Below are 15,601 nucleotides of genomic sequence, written 5' to 3' on the forward strand. Positions count from 1 at the left end.
CAGACCAATCCAGGGGAAACGAACAATATGAATCAACCAATGAACTCAGCTGATACTTGGAAGAAAACAGAGTTGATTGAACAGGTTGAACAAGACTGAGAATCAGACAAACAAGACAGAAATGATTGCTGATTTTCTGTTTATCCCTTTCCCTATCTTCTTTCTTTTCAGGAATCCAACAACAGACTGCAGTTTTGAACTTATACTTAAGTTATCAGTAAAAGAGACCTTTCCCAGTTTTTTACTGTTTCCCCCCAGAACTTCAATTCTCAAAATTTCAGTTTAGGCTCCCGCTGTGTCTCTCTATGTATGCCTGTGTGTGTATACTTCTCAGTGTGTATTTCAGCTCTCTCTTTCAAAACTCCTCACCTTCTGTGTATTTTCTTTTTACAGCTCTCTCAGTCCTCTTTCTGTATGTCTATCTCCTAATTCCTCTCAATTCTGTGTCCATCCTCCCTATATCTCTCAGGTCTTCCTCTTTTATAAGCCCCCCTTAACCCTTTTTAACAGCCTGTTTAGACTATTACCATACCCCTCCCATGTGCCTTCCATTTTCAATTCCAACTTTTAGCTAATTAAGTATTAAACCCCATTCACATTCCTTGGCAGATTTAACTTTTCCATTTTATTAACTAAAAGCAAGTATGGGCAGTAGAATATACCTGACAGCATATGCTGTCAAATTGTTTAAAACTTAAAAGCCTTCTTATGCAGAAAAACAGGCTGTGCACAAGGCACATGGGGTGCACCAATGCACATGCTGTGCACGAGTGCACATGCCTTCCAATTCAGAATTTAAACACAAACAATCCTTTTTACATTACTAATCAATTCAAACAAGCTATAAGTAAACAAAAACTGGTTCTTAATTGACTCAACAAATGCTTAGCAGAAGTAAATCGATTTGTTATTGTTCGGACAGTTGAAACTAATTGACGACACATGTCGACTCGACTATATTAGCATTAACATACACAATCGTAACCAAAAATCCGACATTTAACAGTATCGACCCATAATTCGAATTATACTGACTGAGCAAAGTGGTGCTCGAGGAACCAATTGCTCAGTCAACATTTGAAGCTCAATTATTATACAACAAATACATATGTCTTATCAGAATAGGAGGGGGGATTTTAGACAAACAAACAGAGGTTCAGGCAAAGCGGTTGAAGCACAGTTGATAGAAGTCAAGGACAGAAAACAAACAGACCCTTACAACAATCAAACGAAACAAAAAAACTAAGAAAAGAAAGAAACTCACCTTAAACCGCAAAAGGTCAAAACCTTAACTCGGACTTGGTCAGGCCTTTCTTAAGGCTGAACGGACTTTAAACGAAGTGTTTCTCAGATGAGAAACACTTTGATTAAAGTACATTAGACCTTAATCTCTTCGGTTGAACCAGTGACGGAGGAACACAAAACTTTCAAACTTAGATCTGGGATTCAGGCTTCCCTGATCAGATTCGGACCAAACCAAGTATGGTTTGGTCACGAGGGGGTATGGGGAGTGTCTGGTGTGAAGCTGGGGTTGGTTGGGGTAGATCGAGTTTTGACTCGAATCTTCAAATGAAGATTCGAGAAGGTGGGAAGGGATTCGAACTGCCTGGTTGATAGATTTGGGTTCAGGATGGCAAGGGCGTTCTAGGGTGTTAAGGGGAAGGTCACTGGCGTCCATGCCGCCGGCTTTCATGGCGAAAGCACGCAGGGGCGGCTAGGGTTTTAGGGCTGTTTGTTTGGAGACGAAGGCTGGGGTTCAGATAGGGGGGCAGGGTAAGATTATGGTCTTATATAGTTAATGGGTGGATTGATCTCAACCGTTAGATCAATCTAGATCTACGGTCTGGATCTGATAGCTTAAGTGGAACAGTGTCGTTTCAAGGGTAAAGGGTTGGGGTCGGTCTGGGTGAGACGGGTCGGGTTTATTGGTGGGTTATGGGGAATTGATCTTGGCCGTTGATCAATTTGAGATCAACGGCCCAGATCAACCTGTACCAAAACGACGTCGTTTGGATTCTCTGGGCATCAGGTGGTGTTGGACCGGGCAGGCCTGGGTTTTGGGCTGTTTGTTTGGGCCAATTTTGTTAAAATTGGCCCAAGTCCGGAGGGGAAGGGGTCCTTTCTTTATTTTTTTTATTTCTTTTTTCTTATTTATTTTAAAACAAAACTAAGCCAAAAAATCAAATTAAAATTAAATACACACTCAATACAATTATTTGCACACACACTAAAATATTTCAAAACAGGTAAAGTCAAACAAAATAAAATCACGGACGAAGATGCCTATTCATGATTTTCTATTTAACGACCGGATTACGGTTCGAATTATGCAGGACACATATATTTTTTTTGAATTTTGTTTTAATAAAGTAAATAAATAAAAATGGGCCGAAGTCACAAATAAATCAACAAGGTGCCGCACAGAAATCCAAAAATTGTACAGCAGGGCCAATTATTATTTTTTATTTCTTTTTGGAGCGATTGTCATGCGAAACAAAAATCACGTGCTCACAGCTGCCCCTCTTTGTTCGGAAACATGAAGAGTTTTCGTGCAAAGATAAAGTGAGCGTGTATGAGCGATTTTTGCCTATGGACCACTCCGTATGAAGCATGTTTTTTTTTTGAAAGATCTGACCGAATCTTGCTTCAAAGATTTCCTACATATCCTGGGCTAAACAGGAATCAGGTCAATGTAGTTCGAGAAGTTTTGGTAGCTGGGACTACCATGGGACTGCAATGCTTGCTGCTACTGCTGCTGCTGTTGTCACTGCTACGTCACTGACCGCCTTATTACAACCAAACGAAAATTGGAAACTGAACTAACTACTTATATGCATGTCAACTGCTAGTTACAAGATTCCTATCTATGATTCTTTTACGACTTGATCTTGGGTCTTAGCTGATTCTGCTTGTAGACTCCGATCTGAATCTTGATGCTTGCGAGTTGCGGCGACTTGTTTAGCTTCTGGGATACTGAGTGAGACGCGATTGGCAAGGTTCAGGCCCTTAATTAAACGTTGGAGTCGATCTGCTCTCCATTCACTCTGATATCTCGGGATGTCTTCTTTTGTCTTTTTTTTTCTTCTTTGATTATGAGTCGAGACTCATCTCGTGGGTCATTTCAATCCGTGTGGCTCGAGGTTAGACCTGCGGGAAAAAACAAACAAACGAACGAAATTTTCTGCCCCAGTTTCACTAGGAAAATTTCGTTAATTATTCACCAGGAAGTTCATAAAATTGATGAAAGAGGATATGCATGCTCAGTTCAGGGTTGGAGCCCTAATACCGACTAGCTGGGGAAAGGTTCAGTTCAGGGTTTAAAACCCTAATGCCGAGCATGAAAAAGCTCAGTTTAGAGTTTAAAACTCTAATGCTGGCTGAAAGGGAAAAGTTCAGTTTAGGGTTTAAAACCCTAATGCTGACTAAAAGGAAAATTCAGTTTAGGGTTTAAAACCCTAATGCTGATTGCATGAAAAAGCTCAGTTTAGAGTTTAAAACTCTAATGCTGGCTGAAAGGGAAAAGTTCAGTTTAGGGTTTAAAACCCTAATGCTGACTAAAAGGAAAATTCAGTTTAGGGTTTAAAACCCTAATGCTGATTGCATGGAAAATTCAGTTTAGGGTTTAAAACCCTAATGCTGATTGCATGGAAAAGCTCAGTTTAGAGTTTAAAACTCTAATGCTGGCTGAAAGGAAAATTCAGTTTAGGGTTTAAAACCCTAATGCTGATTGCATGGAAAAGCTCAGTTTAGAGTTTAAAACTCTAATGCTGGCTGAAAGGAAAATTCAGTTTAGGGTTTAAAACCCTAATGCTGATTGCATGGAAAAGCTCAGTTTAGAGTTTAAAACTCTAATGCTGGCTGAAAGGAAAATTCAGTTTAGGGTTTAAAACCCTAATGCTGATTGCATGAAAAAGCTCAGTTTAGAGTTTAAAACTCTAATGCTGGCTGAAAGGAAAATTCAGTTTAGGGTTTAAAACCCTAATGCTGATTGCATGAAAAAGCTCAGTTTAGAGTTTAAAACTCTAATGCTGGCTGAAAGGAAAATTCAGTTTAGGGTTTAAAACCCTAATGCTGATTGCATGGAAAAGCTCAGTTTAGAGTTTAAAACTCTAATGCTGGCTGAAAGGAAAATTCAGTTTAGGGTTTAAAACCCTAATGCTGATTGCATGAAAAAGCTCAGTTTAGAGTTTAAAACTCTAATGCTGGCTGAAAGGAAAATTCAGTTTAGGGTTTAAAACCCTAATGCTGATTGCATGAAAAAGCTCAGTTTAGAGTTTAAAACTCTAATGCTGGCTGAAAGGAAAATTCAGTTTAGGGTTTAAAACCCTAATGCTGATTGCATGAAAAAGCTCAGTTTAGAGTTTAAAACTCTAATGCTGGCTGAAAGGAAAATTCAGTTTAGGGTTTAAAACCCTAATGCTGATTGCATGGAAAAGCTCAGTTTAGAGTTTAAAACTCTAATGCTGGCTGAAAGGAAAATTCAGTTTAGGGTTTAAAACCCTAATGCTGATTGCATGGAAAAGCTCAGTTTAGAGTTTAAAACTCTAATGCTGGCTGAAAGGAAAATTCAGTTTAGGGTTTAAAACCCTAATGCTGATTGCATGGAAAAGCTCAGTTTAGAGTTTAAAACTCTAATGCTGGCTGAAAGGAAAATTCAGTTTAGGGTTTAAAACCCTAATGCTGATTGCATGAAAAAGCTCAGTTTAGAGTTTAAAACTCTAATGCTGGCTGAAAGGAAAATTCAGTTTAGGGTTTAAAACCCTAATGCTGATTGCATGGAAAAGCTCAGTTTAGAGTTTAAAACTCTAATGCTGGCTGAAAGGAAAATTCAGTTTAGGGTTTAAAACCCTAATGCTGATTGCATGGAAAAGCTCAGTTTAGAGTTTAAAACTCTAATGCTGGCTGAAAGGAAAATTCAGTTTAGGGTTTAAAACCCTAATGCTGATTGCATGGAAAAGCTCAGTTTAGAGTTTAAAACTCTAATGCTGGCTGAAAGGAAAATTCAGTTTAGGGTTTAAAACCCTAATGCTGATTGCATGAAAAAGCTCAGTTTAGAGTTTAAAACTCTAATGCTGGCTGAAAGGAAAATTCAGTTTAGGGTTTAAAACCCTAATGCTGATTGCATGGAAAAGCTCAGTTTAGAGTTTAAAACTCTAATGCTGGCTGAAAGGAAAATTCAGTTTAGGGTTTAAAACCCTAATGCTGATTGCATGGAAAAGCTCAGTTTAGAGTTTAAAACTCTAATGCTGGCTGAAAGGAAAATTCAGTTTAGGGTTTAAAACCCTAATGCTGATTGCATGGAAAAGCTCAGTTTAGAGTTTAAAACTCTAATGCTGGCTGAAAGGAAAATTCAGTTTAGGGTTTAAAACCCTAATGCTGATTGCATGGAAAAGCTCAGTTTAGAGTTTAAAACTCTAATGCTGGCTGAAAGGAAAATTCAGTTTAGGGTTTAAAACCCTAATGCTGATTGCATGGAAAAGCTCAGTTTAGAGTTTAAAACTCTAATGCTGGCTGAAAGGAAAATTCAGTTTAGGGTTTAAAACCCTAATGCTGATTGCATGGAAAAGCTCAGTTTAGAGTTTAAAACTCTAATGCTGGCTGAAAGGAAAATTCAGTTTAGGGTTTAAAACCCTAATGCTGATTGCATGGAAAAGCTCAGTTTAGAGTTTAAAACTCTAATGCTGGCTGAAAGGAAAATTCAGTTTAGGGTTTAAAACCCTAATGCTGATTGCATGGAAAAGCTCAGTTTAGAGTTTAAAACTCTAATGCTGGCTGAAAGGAAAATTCAGTTTAGGGTTTAAAACCCTAATGCTGATTGCATGGAAAAGCTCAGTTTAGAGTTTAAAACTCTAATGCTGGCTGAAAGGAAAATTCAGTTTAGGGTTTAAAACCCTAATGCTGATTGCATGGAAAAGCTCAGTTTAGAGTTTAAAACTCTAATGCTGGCTGAAAGGAAAATTCAGTTTAGGGTTTAAAACAAAGAACAATTGTTAGTTCGGAAACGACGGTTGGTTCGGTGACCTTGATCGTTCCCAATTGCTTTGTTGCGTCTTTATTTCTGTTGCGAAGTCCCGCCATTGATTTGATTCAAATGGCGAAACCTTTAGACTGCTCAGGCTTGTATTTCCGAATTCTGTGATGATTTGCCTCGTAAGGCCTCTTTTTTTTTTCTTTTTGTCCCGTTTTGATTGAAGGTTTTCAACGGGGATTCTATTGGAGGTGTTCTGTGGGAATTTGTACAAAAGGAAGCTATGTGGGGGGAATATTTACAAAGTGGATTCTTTGTGCGGATTCTGTACAATGGGGTATGCTGGGTTTTTGTTTCAAAACGGGTTTCCCAGGGTTTGTTGGGGTAAGCTTGTTGGGGAATATTTACAAAAGGACTCGCTGGGGATGTGCTGATGAAATTCCAACGGGGATTTTTTTTTTTACTGGGGAGACTTTGTGGGAGATTGTACAAAAAGAGAAACTCTGTGGGGTTTTGTACAGGGGGAGATTCTGTGGGGATTTGTCCGAAGGTGGACTTGCTGGGGAAGATTTCAAGATTTCTCTCTTTCCTCTTTACTCTGAAACACCATCAAACGTCATGATTCATCATGCTTGGTCAATCATACCAACAAGATGAGGCGCTTTCCTTCATGAGACGGGGTTCCGTGCAAACAAACCATGCCACCTGCCCTTTCCGGTGTGTCCTGAACTCGGGGTTAAAAATGCAAAAGGGATTCGAAAAGAAACAAAGAAAGGGGAAAACAAATCAGAAAAGGAATACCCTTTTCGGGATGAGAAAGACTTATCTGAGGAAGATAACGCTGGCTTTAAATGACATGACATGCTTTTTGGACTGGACGTCTGACCTTCTAAGAGCTTGCGTTTTCCTGAACCAGAACGGATCTGTGATTCCAAACTGGTGGCACTTTGCCGAGACCTTCTTGGGGAGGCGTCATTCTTTTTCGGCCAACAACGCCCTTTGCGGGTTTTCGCTGGCTGACCTCTCTCATTTCTCTTCCTGTCATCGCTTGATAGCACTCTTTGCGAGTTTTTACTAAACAAGCTCTCTCATTTTGGTTTCTCTACTCCCGTCGCCTCGTGGTGCCCGAAGGTTTTCACCGCCGAGACTCTCTCATTTTATCTTTCTCAATTCAGAGTGTGCTGGCCTCCATTTGTGGCGCTTATTGGTTCCCCACCATATTCGGTAATTGATTTGAAGGCTTGTGCTTGGTAAAGAGAGGTAGATGATACTAACTTCTAAACTGCTCGACGTGCCCCGGTTTCAATTTCAGGGTGAATGGGATTTTATTGTTGGTGTGACTGAACCTCAGGGAGAGGCTGCCTACGTATCCTTTCGGAATCAAGTCAAACGTAGTTCAGGCCTCAATCAAATTTTTTTTTTTTTTTTTTTTTTTTTTTTTTTCTTTTTGTAGAGAGGATTGGGTAGTGTTTGGGGAGTAGTGGGGAATAAAACCTTCGCCATTTTCAAACGTGTCAGGACCACTGGAGTATGATTTAGACGTAGTACCTCTTGACTGCATCTGCATTTACTGCTGTGTCGGGGTCATTTCCTTCGATATCACCTAAATACAATGCTCCTCTTGGCAATATTTTCCTTACGATGTATGGGCCTTTCCAATTTGGGGCAAACTTTCCTTTTGCTTCTTCATGATGCGGCAGAATACGCCTCAGTACCAGCTGACCTACTTCGAAATTCCGGGGTCGGACTTTCTTGTTGTAAGCACGGGCCATCCTTCGTTGGTATAACTGTCCGTGACAAACTGCAGCCATCCGCTTTTCATCAATCAACGTCAATTGCTCTAACCGAGTCTTAACCCACTCGCTGTCCTCGATTTCTGCTTCGACAATGATTCGAAGCGAAGGAATCTCTACCTCTGCCGGTATACGGCCTCGGTCCCATAAACCAAAAGATAAGGAGTTGCTCCTACTGACGTGTGTACCGTAGTGCGGTATCCCAATAATGCAAAAGGTAACTGCTCATGCCACTGTCGGGAACTTTGGATCGTTTTCCTCAGAATCTTCTTGATGTTTTTGTTTGCCGCTTCCACGGCACCATTGGCTTTTGGCCGATAAGGAGTGGAATTCCTGTGTGTTATCTTGAATTGCTCGCACACATCTCCCATCAAGTGACTGTTCTTGGCTGCGTTATCTGTAATGATAGTCGCAGGAATACCGAAGCGACAAATAAGATTTGAGTGTACAAAATCCACCACAGCTTTCTTGGTGACCGACTTGAGAGTGACAGCTTCTACCCATTTTGTGAAGTAATCGATGGCAACCAGTATAAACCTGTGTCCATTCGAGGCCTTCAGTTCAATTGGTCCAATGACATCCATGCCCCAGGCGACAAATGGCCAAGGCGCAGACATGGGATGCAGTTCCGTGGGAGGTGCATGAATCAAATCACCGTGCACCTGACACTGATGACATTTCCGAACGAAGCTGAAGCAATCCTTTTCCATGGTCATCCAGTAATAACCTGCTCTAAGGATTTTCTTCGCTAAGACATACCCGTTCATGTGAGGTCCGCACACACCTGCGTGTACTTCGTGCATGATCTTTCTCGCTTCCTCGATATCAACACATCTTAGGAGATTGAGGTCCGGGGTCCTCTTATACAACAATTCGCCGCTCAGAAAGAAACCACTTGCATGCCGCCTAATGGTCCTTTTTTGATCTCCTGTAGCGTGCTCGGGGTATTCTTGTGTCTTCAGGAATTTCTTGATGTCATGGTACCAAGGCTGCATATTTGATCCCGCCTCGATTACACTGCAGTAACCGTGTCTTTCCTTGATTTGGATTTCCAAAGGATCGACGTGGGCGTTGCCCGGGTAAGGTAACATTGAAGCCAAAGTAGCAAGTGCATCTGCCAGTTCATTGTGACACCTCGGAATATACCTGAATTCTATTGATGTAAAGCGCTTGCTGAGGTCCTCCACATGTTGTCGGTATGGGATAAGTTTGACATCCCGAGTTTCCCATTCGCCTTGAGCCTGCCGGATGATCAGGTCAGAATCTCCCATAATCAGCAAGTCTTCGACATCTTGATCGATTGCCATATGCATGCCCATAATGCAGGCTTCATACTCGGCTGTATTGTTTGTGCAAAAGAAACGCAGTCTAGCTGTGGCGGGATAATGCTGACCGGAAGGCGAGATCAAAATTGCCCCAATCCCTACACCCTTGGTGTTTACGGCTCCGTCAAAGAACATCTTCCAAACATGAGCTTCTTCCGAGATCACTTCTACGGTGTTCACCTCTTCATCTGGAAAGTAGGTATCCAATGGCTGGTATTCCTCATCGACCGGATTTTCGGCCAAATGATCTGCTAACGCCTGGGCTTTCATGGCCGTGCGAGTGACATAAACTATGTCGAATTCCGTAAGCAAGATTTGCCATTTAGCCAGTCTCCCAGTAGGCATTGGTTTCTGAAATATATACTTCAAAGGATCCAACCTGCTTATGAGGAATGTAGTGTGGGCTTGGAGATAATGTCTCAGCTTTTGAGCAACCCATGTGAGAGCGCAGCATGTCCTTTCCAGCAGAGTGTATTTGGCCTCGTAGCTGGTGAATTTCTTGCTCAGGTAGTAGATTGCTTGTTCCTTCTTTCCGGTTATGTCGTGTTGCCCGAGGACGCAACCGAAAGAGTTCTCCAAGACTGTCAGATACAAGAAAAGTGGCCTCCCTGGTTCTGGAGGGACCAAGACTGGGGGATTCGAAAGGTATTCTTTGACTTTATCAAAGGCTTCTTGACACTCTGTTGTCCACTTAATCGCCGCATCTTTCCTTAACAGCTTGAATATGGGTTCACACGTGCTTGTCAGCTGGGCAATAAACCGACTGATGTAGTTCAACCTGCCCAACAGACTCATCACGTCTTTCTTTGTTCTTGGAGGAGGCAAATCTCTGATGGATTTTATCTTAGTTGGATCTAGCTCGATACCTCTCCTGCTTACGATGAAACCCAAAAGTTTGCCCGACGGAACTCCGAAAGCGCATTTGGCTGGATTTAGCTTCAAGTCATACTTCCTTAGCCTCTCGAAGAATTTCCTCAAGTCTTGGATGTGATTATCCTGCGTCCTGGACTTGACTATCACATCGTCCACGTACACCTCTATTTCCTGGTGCATCATGTCATGGAAAATGGCAGTCATGGCCCTCATGTAAGTAGCCCCAGCATTCTTCAGACCAAATGGCATGACCCGGTAACAGTAGGTGCCCCAAGGCGTGGTGAAGGCGGTTTTCTCGGCGTCCTCTTCATCCATCAGTACCTGATGATACCCAGCATAACAATCTACAAAAGACTGTATCTCGTGTTTGGCACAATTATCAACGAGGATGTGGATGTTGGGCAGCGGGAAATTATCTTTAGGACTTGCTCTGTTCAGATCTCGGTAATCTACACATACTCGAGTTTTCCCGTCCTTCTTTGGTACTGGAACCACATTCGCCAACCATGTTGTGTATTGGACTACCCGGATCACTCCTGTTTTCAGTTGCTTGGTGATCTCCTCTTTAATCTTGTCACTGACCTCGGTTTTGAACTTTCGTTGCTTTTGTTGAACTGGAGGACAATCAGGATGAATCGGCAATTTGTGAACCACTAGATCGACACCTAGTCCCGGCATGTCATCATATGACCAAGCAAACACGTCTTTGAATTCAAAAAGAAGTTGAATTATCGCCTCTCTCGTTTTCTTGTCCGTGTGAATGCTTATCTTGGTCTCCCGGATTTCTTCCGGGGTTCCTAAATTTACCGGTTCAGTGTCATTCAGATTTGGCTTAGGTTTATTCTCGAAATATTCCAACTCTCGGTTTATCTCCCTAAAAGCCTCTTCCGCATCATATTCTGGTTCTGGGTTCATTAATTCGCAGTTAAATAACTCATTGTGATCTGGGCGTGAAGTCCGCAAGCATGTCATATTTAAAGCCGCATTATTAGGACTGAAAAGGAAGATAAGAGGAAAAGTAATAAAAATCAGAACAAAGGAAAGCAATGATGATTTTTTTTTGTATTTTGTATATTTTCTTTGGAAAGTTGGAAGACAACAATGTTTACAACTAGGAATTCAAAACAACAAATGAAAAGAAGAAAACGTTCAAGTTATGTCCCGGAGATAACTTGTGACACAGGAAAGGTGGCAGGGCAGGTCTACCCGGACTTCCGTCTAGTCGGGAATGGCGTGGCCTCCCAGTTTTGAAGTTGGGCGTTCGGTCCCATGTACAGCATCTCAGCAGTGCTTGTGCCTTCACCTGGTTGAACCATGTGGACCTCGTAGAGCATTTCTCTCATCGCCCCACATATTTCCTCGATTTCCTCAGCTGTGAAGACCTCATCATCTTCTTCTTCAGCGTACCTTGGCCTGACGAAAGTCGCATGTAAATCCGGCAGTGGTTGAGGCAACTTCCAGCCCTCATTTCTCCTTTTCTTTGCCCATTTTTCGTCTGCTGGAGTAGGTTTGAAACCTAGTCCAAAAGGTTTCTTGATGACTGGTAAAGTAATGGGTTCCGTCATTCCCTGAAGGGTTCGTCCAAGCCCCTTCCCTGGCCTAAATCCGTGTCGGATCATCTCTTTGGCCACCATGACCGAAGCGTTAGACAAGAAAGGCTGGGGGCAAGGTACTCCCTCTTCGTGCTGCTCTGCCAGTACCACCTCGAAAGCTTGATAGACCGTATGTTCGCTCCCTTCTCTCGGTTCAAGATACGGGATGGATGGGTCCCGATAAATGGCATGTTCGTCTTCCCCATGGACCACGATCTCTCGGTCTTCGTACTCGAACTTCACCATCTGGTGAAGAGTGGAAGGCACGGCTCCTGCCGCATGGATCCAAGGTCTGCCAAGGAGAAAATTGTAGGATGTGTCCATGTCGATCACCTGGAAGGTTACTCGAAATTCGACTGGTCCTATGACCAACAACAGGTCTATTTCTCCCATGGTATCTCTCTTGATGCCGTCGAAAGCTCTTACGCAGACATTGTTGGGTCGGATTCTTCCGGTCTCAATTTCCATTCTTTGCAGCGTGGAGAGCGGGCAAATGTCAACACCTGATCCTCCATCCAACATTACCCGCTTGACATAATAGTCTTCGCATTTAACTGTTAGATGCAGAGCCTTGTTGTGTGCCGCTCCTTCCGGGGGTAGATCATTCTTGCTGAAAGAGATTTGGTTGACGGCGAAGAATCTTTCTGTCATCCGCTCTAGTTGCTCCACCGAGGTTTCAACCGGTACATAGGCTTCATTCAGGGTTTTCAGCAGGATCTCTTGATGCTCGGCTGACCTCATTAATAATGACAGCATGGATACTTGCTTAGGGTGCTTGCGCAACTGATCTATCACTTCGTAATCCGGCATCTTCATTTGTTGGAAAAATACTTCCGCTTCTTCAACACTCACGGGCTTCTTTGGAGGGAAGCGCCTTTGTGTGGCGTTGTTCAGTTCTTGGGTATTTGAGTACCCTCCAATGAAAGTATTTTCTGGAAGTTCTCCCATGACCTCTTTTCCTTTGTACATTACCAAAGTCTTTTGATAATTCCACGGCATTGTGGACGGGTTGGTCATTGGCTTTTGTGGCACGCGTCCGATAACCACTGGCTCATTCAGCCGAGGTGGTTGAGTCGTCCCCCGGACCACATAGGCCCCTTTTGGCACGTACATAGGTTTTGTCTTTTTAATCCCGGATTTCTGCGTCCTCTCAGCTTGACCTCGTGGTATGTAAAGAACTCCGCCCATTGCTGGTACCACTTTCTTCTCCACCTTCTTTTCAGGCTGGCTCTCTGCAACCTTGGCCTCCTCCCCCTTTTCTAATTTTTGGCCTATTTCAGGCCTCTTCCCCGCGTCGACAATGGCAATTATGGCTTTCAAAGCAGGGTCGAACTCTTTGTCTTCACAAATCATGCCGATCAGCGGCCCATTATTGTGAGCGGGCAATGGATTGTTAGTCACATTTGGGATCTCTTCGTCCCTTAGCACTATTTTCCCCTGCTCTATCAAATTTTCGACCACTCTTTTCAATGACCAGCAGTCGTTTGTATCATGTCCCTCGGCCCCTGAATGATAGGCGCATCTGACTCCGGCTTTGTAAGAAGGAGATGTCGGGTTTTGCCTTGTTTGAGGGATTGGTTGCAAGAAACCCAACTGGACCAACTTTGGGAACAAAGTCGAGTATGGCTCACCGATGGGCGTGAAAGTCCGCCGTCGAGGTGGCTCTTGGGGGCGGTAGTTATTCTGCGGGGGTTGTGGGTTATAGTGGTTGCGGTAAGGAGGCTGATTTCTGGGAGGTGGAGCTGGGCCTCGGTTGGCTTGTTGTGGTGGATGGTTATAAGGTTGGGCATTCATGACCATATAAGGTTGATGAGCATATGCCACATTTGAGTGGGGGTAGTAGTGTTGTGGGGCCCTTTCCGGAAAATGGGGCCTGGGATGACGATACTCCCTTGCTTCAGAGGCTGCCATAGCCGTTTCTTCCTTCTTCTTCCCCCTTGTCGTTCCTCCAGACCCGCTTTGGACGGCCTGAGAGGTTGCCCTTATGGCTGCTTGACTCAAAATCCTTCCCGTTTTCAACCCATTTTCCACCATCTCTCCTATCTTGATTGCTTCCGCGAATGGCTTACCCATGGCTGACATCATGTTTTGGAAATAGTCAGACTCTTGAGCCTGGAGAAAGGTAGTGACCATTTCCACTTCATCCATGGGAGGCTTCACTCTCGACGCCTGTTCACGCCACTTAATAGCATACTCTCTAAAGCTTTCCGAAGGCTTCTTCTTCAAATTCGACAGAGAGTTTCGGTCTGGCGCAATGTCGATGTTATATTGGAATTGTTTTACAAAATCTCTGGCGAGATCATCCCATATATGCCATCGGGACATTTCCTGATCCATATACCATTCCGAAGCTATCCCTACTAGACTTTCCCCAAAGTATGCCATTAGCAGTTCTTCTTTTCCGCCGGCTCCCCGCAATTGGTTGCAGTATTTCTTAAGATGTGCAATGGGGTCACCGTGCCCATCGTATTTCTCAAACTTGGGGGTCTTGAAACCCGTTGGCAGGTGCACGTGAGGAAACATGCACAGGTCGGCGTAAGAGATGCTCTTTTGTCCGCTCAATCCTTGCATATTCTTCAGACTTTGTTCAAGGCTTCTCATTCTCTTGGCAATCTCATTTTGTTCTACAACTCTGGGGTCCTGATCCTGTCTTGGTGCGAGCTCGCACTGAGGCAGTAGAGGATTAGTACTGGTAGCGAACCTAGTTGGTTCCATTGAGAACGATGGTGCTTGGAATGTAAAAGAGGATGAGTCAAAGCTCGGCTTGTATGTGGCAGGCTGTGCCGTAGTTGGGCAAGGCGATGCAGTAAAGATGTTCATGCTTGCATCAGTGGCCGACATTCGGGGATGAGGCTCAGAAGGTGATCCTGCAGAGAAGGCGGAGGTGGCTGGGTACCCAAATGGGGTAGCAGGGTAATTTATGGGGACATTAGAAGTCCCACTTGACCTGGAGAATAATTCGGGGAATCCGGGGATGACACTTGGCGGCTCTTTCCCATTGTTCCAGTCATCCAGCATTTCCAACATGCGGAGCCGTAGGATCCTATTTTCCTCCGCAGTTGCGGATTCAGGTGTGAGGACGGCTGAGATTGAGCTCTCCTCAGAGACGGGGACTGTTTGCAATGGAATTTCCGAAGACATTTCCACACTTCCTTTTGACCTGGTGAAGTAAGTGTGAGTACTGCTTCTGGTCCTAACAACAGGTAGTTGAACACCTCTCCTTGACCTCGTGAAGTATGAGTGCGAGGCCAGACTTTCACCAAACCAACCGTCTTTTCAAAAACTCTGGGAAAAATGCTCAATGACAAACGCACGGTTAATTTTGCAGCAAATAATAGATAGTTAATCTCACGTTGGGCATGATGCACCTATACAGTTAAGTGGATTACTATATGTTTGCTACGAGAGCATGCGTCATTCCGGCATTTTTCTCTTATTAGTTTTTCCCCCTTTTTTTTCTTTTCTTTTCCTTTTCTCTTTTGTTTTCCTTTTATTTATTATATATATATATATATATATATTTTTGTAGTAAAAGAAATGCGACCGGATCCGATGAGGATTGCCTACGTATCACGATGCCTACGTGAATCAGATCATTACGTAGTTCGAAATACACAAATGAGAGTAAAAGAAACAAACTCTTTATTGTTGAAGCAGTCTATTACAAACTACAAAAAAAAAGAAAAAGCAAACTTTGAAAATAAACCTAGACTCAAAAATAGACTAAAAATCACCCTGATGGAAAAACAGGCAGAAAATGCTAAGATACAGGCTTGACCTATGAATGCATTATGGTTTTAAAAATTGGTTTCCGCGGGGCATCGTTCGGCCTCGCCGCGGTCCTAGGCGTGAGATCCCTCTCAAGTTGCTCCAGTTCGTGCATAGTCTGCTTGACATAAACCATTACTGCCGAGGGGAAGGTAACACTGGACATGTTCTCACATCGCAGACATCGTCTGGTGATGGCATGGGCAATGGCTTTGATCCTATCTCTGGTTTGCTTCTTTTCTATGAGTAGGCGTTTTATCTGATCGCTGCACGTCTTGAATA

The sequence above is a fragment of the Nicotiana sylvestris genome, chromosome 12 (genome assembly GCF_000393655.2).
Source record: "Nicotiana sylvestris chromosome 12, ASM39365v2, whole genome shotgun sequence".
In the NCBI taxonomy this organism is placed as follows: Eukaryota; Viridiplantae; Streptophyta; class Magnoliopsida; order Solanales; family Solanaceae; genus Nicotiana; species Nicotiana sylvestris.